This window comes from Taudactylus pleione, unplaced genomic scaffold, assembly GCF_031769625.1.
Source record: "Taudactylus pleione unplaced genomic scaffold, aTauple2 ptg001032l, whole genome shotgun sequence".
Lineage (NCBI taxonomy): Eukaryota > Metazoa > Chordata > Amphibia > Anura > Myobatrachidae > Taudactylus > Taudactylus pleione.
The window spans coordinates 10182156-10191280 of NW_028285433.1; positions in this window are offsets into that span (position 1 = coordinate 10182156).

Here is a 9125-nt window from a genome sequence, read left to right on the forward strand (position 1 = left end):
CCAGTGGGCTGTCACAGTCATATAGTCCTTAGTCTGCCCTGTTCCACTTGTCCACATGTCCGTGGTTAAGTGGACATTGTGTACAACGGCATTTTTCAGGACACTGAGGACACTTTTTCTGACGTTTCTGTACAGTCTCGGTATCGCCTGCCTAGTGAAGTGGAATCTAGACGGGATTTGGAACCGGGGACACACTACCTCCATCAATTGTCTAAATCCCACTGCACTAATGGTGGATACCGGACACACGTCTAACACCAACATAGCAGTCAAGGCCTCAGTTATACGTTTTGCTTCAGGATGACTGCTGTCGTACTTCATCCTCCTCGCTAAGGACTGTTGGAGGGTCAATTGTTTAGTAAAAGTAGTGGTGTTCCTACTTCCTCTCTGGGATGATGAACGACTCCCAGCAGCAGCAACAGCAGCAGCGGCAGCAGTAGGCGTAGCAATGCAGGATCCTCCAGAGGAATCCCGGATAGGAGAGTCAGTCATGCCAGTGACATGGCCTGCAGGACTACTTCCGATCCTGACTAAGGAGGAAATTGACGAGGAGGGAGTTGACGGTGTGGTTTGCAGGCGCTTGGATACAACAGGACAACGGGATTTAGGTGTCCCTGGACTGCTTACGGTCTTAGCCAAAGTTTCTGAACTTGACAGTAACTTTTTATGAACGCGCTGCAGGTGCCGTATAAGGGAGGATGTTCCTAGGTGGTTGACGTCCCTACCCCTACTTATTTCACCTTTACATATGGTACATATGGCAAGACAGTTGTTGTCCGGATTTGGATAGAAATATTGCCAGACCAAAGAGGTGGAATGTTTGGTCTTCTGCCCAGGCATGACCGTGATGGGCTTTTTCATCCCATGGACAACAACTGTCTCCCCCAGAGCCTGATTTAAACAAACCACATCACCATCAGAATCCTCCTCGCCAACTTCCTCCTCAGCGCCAGCTACACCAGTATCCTCATCCTGTTGTACTTCAACAGTGACATCTTCAATTTGCATATCAGCAAGTGGACTGTGGGTGCTCCTTTCAGCACTTGCAGGGGGCGTGCAAATGGTGGAAAGAGCAACCTCTTCCCGTCCAGTGCTGGGAAGGTCAGGCATCGCAACCACCACCACACTTGGACTCTCCTTGGGGATTTGTGATATCTTCTTAGAAAGCACAGTTCTTCGCTGTGCTTTTGCCAGCTTAACTCTTTTGATATTTTTATTGGGAGGAGGGCTTCCATCGTCATGTAAAGCTGAACCACTAGTCATGAACATACTAGGGATCGACCTTAGCCGTTCCTTGCCACTCCGTGTCGTAAATGGCATATTGGCAAGTTTACGTTTCTCTTCAGCTGATTTAAATGTCTTTTTCAAGGTCATTTTCCTGAACTTTGCCATTTGGGATTGTATGTGCCCTCTACTATGACATTGGGCATCGGCCTTGGCAGACGACGTTGATGGCATGTTATCGTCTATGTCATGACTAGTGGCAGCAGCTTCAGCACTAGGAGGAAGTGGTTCTTGATCTTTCTCTATTTTATTTTTATCGGAGAAAGTTTGGTCCTCCATTTATGTTATATCGATTTGATATATACGTGCGGCTAAACACAGAAAATAATTTTTTTTTTGGTTTGGACTGGAGTGTACTTTCGGGGGTTACAGCACCCTTAACGGTCAAGCCAGCCGGCCCTTTACTTATGACACAGGCGCACGCTTGGCACTACTTTGTTGATGCACGTGCGGCTACTGCGCACACAATTCACAAACACAGAAAATAATTTTTTTTTTGGTTTGGACTGGAGTGTACTTTCGGGGGTTACAGCACCCTTTAACGGTCAAGCCAGCCGGCCCTTTACTTAAGACACAGGCGCACGCTTGGCACTACTTTGTTGATGCACGTGCGGCTACTGCGCACACAATTCACAAACACAGAAAATAATTTTTTTTTGGTTTGGACTGGAGTGTACTTTCGGGGGTTACAGCACCCTTTAACGGTCAAGCCAGCCGGCCCTTTACTTATGACACAGGCGCACGCTTGGCACTACTTTGTTGATGCACGTGCGGCTACTGCGCACACAATTCACAAACACAGAAAATACATTTTTTTTGGTTTGGACTGGAGTGTACTTTCGGGGGTTACAGCACCCTTTAACGGTCAAGCCAGCCGGCCCTTTACTTATGACACAGGCGCACGCTTGGCACTACTTTGTTGATGCACGTGCGGCTACTGCGCACACAATTCACAAACACAGAAAATAATTTTTTTTTGGTTTGGACTGGAGTGTACTTTCGGGGGTTACAGCACCCTTTAACGGTCAAGCCAGCCGGCCCTTTACTTATGACACAGGCGCACGCTTAGCACTACTTTGTTGATGCACGTGCGGCTACTGCGCACACAATTCACAAACACAGAAAATAATTTTTTTTTGGTATGGACTGGAGTGTACTTTCGGGGGTTACAGCACCCTTTAAAGGTCAAGCCAGCCTCCCCTTTACTTATGACACAGGCGCACGCTTGGCACTACTTTGTTGATGCACGTGCGGCTACTGCGCACACAATTCACAAACACAGAATATAATTTTTTTTTTGGTTTGGACTGGAGTGTACTTTGGGGGTTACAGCACCCTTTAAAGGTCAAGCCAGCCGGACCTTTACTTATGACACAGGCGCACGCTTGGCACTACTTTGTTGATGCACGTGCGGCTACTGCGCACACAATTCACAAACACAGAAAATAATTTTTTTTTGGTTTGGACTGGAGTGTACTTTCGGGGGTTACAGCACCCTTTAACGGTCAAGCCAGCCGGCCCTTTACTTATGACACAGGCGCACGCTTGGCACTACTTTGTTGATGCACGTGCGGCTACTGCGCACACAATTCACAAACACAGAAAATAATTTTTTTTTGGTATGGACTGGAGTGTTCTTTCGGGGGTTACAGCACCCTTTAACGGTCAATCCAGCCGGCCCTTTACTTATGACACAGGCGCACGCTTGGCACTACTTTGTTGATGCACGTGCGGCTACTGCGCACACAATTCACAAACACAGAATATAATTTTTTTTTTGGTTTGGACTGGAGTGTACTTTCGGGGGTTACAGCACCCTTTAACGGTCAAGCCAGCCGGCCCTTTACTTATGACACAGGCGCACGCTTGGCACTACTTTGTTGATGCACGTGCGGCTACTGCGCACACAATTCACAAACACAGAAAATAATTTTTTTTTGGTTTGGACTGGAGTGTACTTTCGGGGGTTACAGCACCCTTTAACGGTCAAGCCAGCCGGCCCTTTACTTATGACACACGCGCACGCTTGGCACTACTTTGTTGATGCACGTGCGGCTACTGCGCACACAATTCACAAACACAGAAAATAATTTTTTTTTGGTTTGGACTAGAGTGTACTTTTGGGGGTTACAGCATCCTTTAACGGTCAAGCCAGCCGGCCCTTTACTTATGACACAGGCGCACGCTTGGCACTACTTTGTTGATGCACGTGCGGCTACTGCGCACACAATTCACAAACACAGAAAATAATTTTTTTTTTGGTTTGGACTGGAGTGTACTTTCGGGGGTTACAGCACCCTTAACGGTCAAGCCAGCCGGCCATTTACTTATGACACAGGCGCACGCTTGGCACTACTTTGTTGATGCACGTGCGGCTACTGCGCACACAATTCACAAACACAGAAAATAATTTTTTGGGGGTTTTGACTGGAGTGTACTTTCGGGGGTTACAGCACCCTTTAACGGTCAAGCCAGCCGGCCCTTTACTTATGACACAGGCGCATGCTTGGCACTACTTTGTTGATGCACGTGCGGCTACTGCGCACACAATTCACAAACACAGAAAATAATTTTTTTTTTGGTTTGGACTGGAGTGTACTTTCGGGGGTTACAGCACCCTTAACGGTCAAGCCAGCCGGCCCTTTACTTATGATACAGGCGCACGCTTGGCACTACTTTGTTGATGCACGTGCGGCTACTGCGCACACAATTCACAAACACAGAAAATAATTTTTTTTTGGTTTGGATTGGAGTGTACTTTCGGGGGTTACAGCACCCTTTAACGGTCAAGCCAGCCGGCCCTTTACTTATGACACAGGCGCACGCTTGGCACTACTTTGTTGATGCACGTGCGGCTACTGCGCACACAATTCACAAACACAGAAAATATATTATTTTTTTAGCACTTGGGGGGAGCACCCCTGATGGACAGAGCACCCCCTGGACAACACTACAGCACCCCTTTAGGACTGGGACACTGCACAGGACTTTGGAGTGGACACAGCCCCTATGGAGAACTGACTGCACAACACAGTCCAGCCAGCCCCTATGGACTTTGAAGTAGTGGACACAGCCCCTATTAACAACAGCAGCACAGCACAACACAGCCAGCCCCTATGGACTTTGAAGTAGTGGACAACAGCAGCACTACACTACACTACACTACACAGCCCTAACTCCCACCCTCCCTCTTCACTGTCCACAGCCGAGTGAGAAAATGGCGCAGACGCGGGTACCTTATATAGGATCCAAAACCCGCGAGACTCGGAAGGCGGGATGATGAGGTTTTGCCTCGATTTCAGATCCGAGTCAGGCGGGAAAAGTCGAGCCTGACTCGGATCTGCCTCGGATCGGGGGGGCTCGGGGGGGTTCGGATTTCAGAAATCCGAACCCGCTCACCCCTAGTTTGAAGGTCGATAACTTGCAGGTGCTCATCCCCTGGTGCAAAATGCAAACTGTTTCTGAGGATGATCAATGGCTATTTCCGATGGCCTGAATACATCAGAGTCCTTAGCATTTATGCTAATACTATACCAATGTGGTTGGATTATACTATACCAGTCTACTGTAGTTGGTTTATTACATTTTTATTTGCAATCAGTCCACAGTAATAAAGTCAATATTTCCATGTCATCTTCTAAAGGGGAAGGCCAGTTCTGTGTATTGATAAAGTCAATTAGTACTTTTAAATTTTGCCTGTGTATTATTTTAATTTGTTTTTATGTGGTAAACATGACTATATTATTTATAACATTGTGCAGACAGACTATATTGTGTATGAATTGTGTACTGTATATTTAGCATTCTCTCCCAGCGTAAACCTTGTGCATATATTACTGTTCTCTCCAGGAATAAAGAAGGAGCTATTGCTACTCTTGCCGAGCTGCACACATCTTGCATACAGTGACGTCTCAAGGCACGGGCTAGCAGGGCCGTCACCTGGAGCATTATAGCCTGAACTCACCGTTGGCTGGCAGCAACTCCAGAAAGTCCCCCCCGCTGACATTATTGGCTATACGCTCAGGGGGAGGGGTGCTGTAGTGCAGTACAAGACTCCGCTGGGCGCAGAGAGGCCTAGCGCCGGCCCAGCTTGCACATACAGCAAACTTAGCAAAATGCTCCTTTTTGGGCAACAGACCATATTGTAACTATTTTTAGAATAACAGTACATGACATATTCAGGGGTGCCGAGAGGGGGGAAGGGAGCGGGTACAATTTACCCGGGCTTCCAGAGGGGCCCAGGTCCGATGCCGCCCCCCCTCCCTCCGAGCAGACGCAGTGGGAGATTGCTCGTGGCTGCTAAGCATCAGCCACAGCAATCTCCTATGCCTGAGGGGGGGGAGCAATCACAGTGATCGCACCCACCCCTGGCATTGCGTCGGGCTGAAGGGCTCACAGCACCCCCTCCCCGGCGCGCAAAACTAGTTTTTTTATCCAAGGGGACATGGCCACGCCTCCCGCGATTAGGTCATGCCCCCCTCTTTACCGTTGCCCAGTGACACTCTCTATGCCCCTGGACCTATATACTTGATTACAGCTCAGATTTTTACAAATAAAGTACAAATTTGGCATTCACATAAATAGTAAATGTTACAAAGTTGTAAGTACATTTCTTGAGCTGAATCTTGTGACAGCAACCAAGGTATAAATCATGGAAAAGCTTTTGTCAAAGTACTACCAATAGGTTGTTACGTAAATTGCTTTGACATTTTGGATTGACACAGGTCTGATGGGCCTAATTTTTTATAGGCTTTAGATTGTAGGCTTGCAAGCAGGGCCCTCCTACCTCTTGGTTACACCCAGTCTTTCTTAATGACTGCGTTTGTTTCCAATTGTAAAGTACTGCACACACTGTTGACAATCTATACAATAATCAGTGACACCCTCTACAAGGTTTCCCACTGCAGCGACAGGACGGCCCAGCTTGAGAGGACGGATGACCACTCTGCTCCAGGAACACGGTAAAGCTGGGTACACAGATATATGGCCTGTTCTATTGAATGGGCGATATATCTTTAGTACATTGGCAGGTGTTACACACGATATGTCTGTATACGACGCCATCGAGACATATCTAATCAACCCTACAGCACAGCCGCTGGTGATATATCTACTAGATATATAGTTTCATGCAACTGTAAGACCGATCCACAGTCAGCCCGACATGTCTGCAGCAGAATTTACTGAATATGACATTACCAGTGGACGGTCATATTCAGATAGCTCTGCTGGCAGATATATATAGTCCGAACAACCGGTAAGTGTATATTCACTTCCCAGTTGTCAGATAAGTTGGCAGGTCGGCCAGGTGTATACCCAGCATATATATATACACATCAGTGAATGGACTGGGAGAGCAGGGAGTTGGCAGATAATGGTGATCATGATGATGTAGCATACGCCAGGTATCTTTATTTGTACATATTTAAGAAATAAAGGGGGGAGCTGTATCAAGCAGTGAAAAGAGTGTAGAAGAGAACCAGTGGAGAAGGTGCCCATAGCAATCAATAGGATTCCACCTATCACTTTGTAGAATGTACTTGATAAATGCTACCTCAACGCTGAATGGTTGCTATGAGCAACTTCTCCACTGGTCCGCGTCCCCTCTCTTCACACTTGTTGATACATCTCCCCAAAAATGAATACCCTGCTGGCCCAAGTTCCTAACTCCAGGGCCGTAACTAGGGTGGTGCAGCCGGTACCGTCGCACAGAGCTGCCCCCACGGTCCCTGCATCTGGCAAGCAGGGTGCCTGGTCCTCCTCGTTACCCCACCCACTCCCTCCTCCTTCATACACAGCTCAAGCCAAGAGCTCCGTCTCCAGCAGCAAGAGCAGCGGTTGCCTTCCTTTCTCAGTGCGACGCTCACATGCATCGTGATACTGCCGTCCTGTTTCTCAACAGCCAGCATGCAGCCATGAGCTGGGTGTGAGTGTGGCCTCCCCAGCACACAGGAGCTGTTCTGTATGGTGGTGGCTGGGGTAGTGGAGTGCTGTGTGTAGTGTGTTTTAAAGTGTAGTGTGCTGTGTAGTGTACTTGGGCATTTAAGAAGCGCTGGCTTCACCCTTACCTGATGCTCATGAAAAGGAAGTGGGCACTGCAACCTCCCCTTAAATCTGTGCCATATTTCCTTATCCCCCTCTCCTCTCCTCTCAGTCTGCATGGTGCATACTCTGAATTCCTGGGAATAGCTCTCAGTCACTTGCCCCCCTCTCACCCATGTATTAGAATTAGGGGTGTGCACCGGCCCCTTTTCGTGTTTTGTGTTTTGGTTTTGGATCTGGATCTTTCTTCATGTTTTGGATCTGGATTGGTTTTGCCAAAACCACCCTTCCGTGTTTTGGGTTCTGGGTTTTGTGTTTTGGATCTGTATTTTTTTTTAAAAAAGCATAAAAACAGCTAAAATCACAGAATGTGTTGGTTTTTCTGCTCCTATGCTATTATTAACCTCAATAACCTTAATTTCCACTCATTTCCAGTCTATTCTGAACACCTCACACCTCACAATAGTGTTTTTATGTCCAAAAGGTTGCACCGAGGTAGCTGGATGACTATGCTAAGCGACACGAGTGGGCGGCACAAACACGTGACCCATCTAGGAGTGACACTGAAGTGGCAGACAGGATGGCAGTTTGAAAAACTAGGCCCCAAACTGTACATAATGCAAAGAAAAAAAAGAGGTGCAAGATGGAATTGTCCTTGGGCCCTCCCACCCACCCATATGTTGTATAAACAGGACATGCACACTTTAACAAAGCAATCATTTCAGCGCCAGGGTCTGCCACACGACTGTGGCTGAAATGATTGGTTCGTTTGGGCCCCCACAAAACAAGCTGGCAATTAATGTGTCCCTGCACAAACTGGCTCTACGGAGGCAAGATGTCGTCCTCATCCTCCTCATCCACCGATTCCTCACCCTCTTCAGTGTTGTGTACATCCTCACAGAGTATTAACTCGTCCCCACTGGAATCCACCACCACAGGTCCCTCTGTACGTTCTGGAGGCTGGTCTCCCTGGAAGAGTTGATAATTCATTTTGATGAACATCATCTTCTACACATTTTGTGGAAGCAACCTCCTACGCCTTTCGCTGACAAGGTTCCCGGCTGCACTAAACACTCTTTCAGAGTACACACTGGAGGGGGGGCAACTCAGGTAAAATAGAGCCAGTTTGTACAGGGGCCTCCAAATTGCCTCTTTTTCCTGCCAGTACAGGTATGGACTGTCTGACATGCCTACTTGGATGCTGTCACCGATGTAATCCTCCACCATTCTGTCAAAGGTGACAGTATCATATGTAGTGACAGTAGACATGTCAGAAATTGTTGCCAGGTCCTTCAGTCCAGACCAGATGTCCAAACTTGGTCCTGCCTGCCCTGCATCACCACCAGCGGGTTGCTTAGGATAGCTAAGTTTTTTCCTTGCAGTCCCAGTTGCGGGAGAAAATGAAGAAGGAGCTGTTGACGTGTCATGTTCTGCTTCAGCTGACAGTGTGTTCACCAGCAGGTCTTTGCACCTCTGCAGGCTTTTGTCGGCCGGAAAGAGAGACACCACATAGGCTTTAAACCTAGGATCGAGCACGGTGGCCAAAATGTAGTGGTCTGATTTCAACAGATTGAAATCAGACCACTACAATCCTTGAATCCTGGCAAAGCGAATGAAGGGCTTCATCCACAAGTCCCACATGCCGAGCAGAATCGCTCCGTCTTAGCTCCTCCTTCACTTTCTCCAGCTGCTTCTGCAAAAGCCTGATGAGGGGAATGACCTGACTCAAGCTGGCAGTGTCTGAACTGACTTCACGTGTGGCAAGTTCGAAGGGCTGGAGAACCTTGCACAACATGGAA